This window comes from Oncorhynchus kisutch, linkage group LG4 (genome assembly GCF_002021735.2).
Source record: "Oncorhynchus kisutch isolate 150728-3 linkage group LG4, Okis_V2, whole genome shotgun sequence".
NCBI classification, from domain to species: Eukaryota; Metazoa; Chordata; class Actinopteri; order Salmoniformes; family Salmonidae; genus Oncorhynchus; species Oncorhynchus kisutch.
Genome location: NC_034177.2, coordinates 13812441 through 13813769, shown reverse-complemented (window position 1 = coordinate 13813769; position 1329 = coordinate 13812441).

Here is a 1329-nt window from a genome sequence, read left to right as displayed (position 1 = left end):
GTGTAAATAACAGAGGACTCGTAACAGAGGACACGGGGCAAACGTGAGGCGCCACCCTAGTGGCCATGAGGTTCTGCTGAAATGATGTCCCTGGGAATTGTACCACATCTGATAGTATTGGTGCCAATGGAGACAAAATGCAGTTACGCATTGAAAGATAATTGCACTTTAACGTATAAATGCAGTTCTTTTCAGCAATGTATTTGAGAAATTCCGGTAATGTTAATTTAAAAAAGAGAGCATCTCTTGAATGATTTACCGTCAATCACCTGCACGAATTACCCTGATCTACTCAGTCAAAATAAAGCCAGCGCAAACATTGACAGATTTATCAGCCCTCCGCTTACTTGAAACCGGAGAATGTGGTGTGGTTAAGAGACTGCGGGGAAGCTGAACAACCCACCATTGAACGGTGCCTTGGACAGTAATAAGTGAAAGCAACATGCAGCCAAAGCACAAAGGCCTCGATACAGTGCCATCGGAAAGTATTCAGACCCCTTGACTTTTTCCAAACTATGTTACTTTACAGCCTTATTCTGAAATGTATTACATTTTTTCCCCTCTACACACAATACCCCACCATGACAAAGTGAAAACAGGTTTTTGTAAATTTTGGGACATTTATTAAAAAGAAAAAACAAAACAACTTATTTACATAAGTATTCAGACCCTTTGCAATGAGACTGGAAATTGAGCTCAGGTGCATCCTGTTTCCATTGATCATCCTTGAGATGTTTGTACAACTTGATTGGAGTCCACCTGCGGTAAATTAAATTGATTGAACATGATTTGGAAAGGCACACACCTGTCTATACAAGTTCCCACAGTTGACAGTGCATCTCAGAGCACAAACCAAGCCATGAGGTCAAAGGACTTGTCCATAGAGCTCTGAGACAGGATTGGGTCAAGGCACAGATCTGGGGAAGGGTACCAAAACATTTCTGCAGCATTGAAGGTCCCCAAGAACACAGTGGCCTCCATCATTCTTAAATGGAAGAAGTTTGGAACCACCAAGACTCTTCTTAGAGCTGGCTGCCCGGCCAAACTGAGCAATCCGGGAGAAGGGCCTTGGTCAGGGAGGTGACCAAGAACCCGATGGTCACTCTGACAGAGCTCTAGAGTTCCTCTGTGGAGATGGGAGAACCTTCCAGAAAGACAACCATCTCTGTAGCACTACACCAATCAGACCTTTATGGTAGAGTGGCGAGACGGTAGCCACTCCTCAGTAAAAGTTTGCCAAAAGGTACCTAAAGACTCTCAGATCATGAGAAACAAGATTCTCTGGTCCGATGAATCCAAGATTGAACTCTTTGGCCTGAATGCCATTCG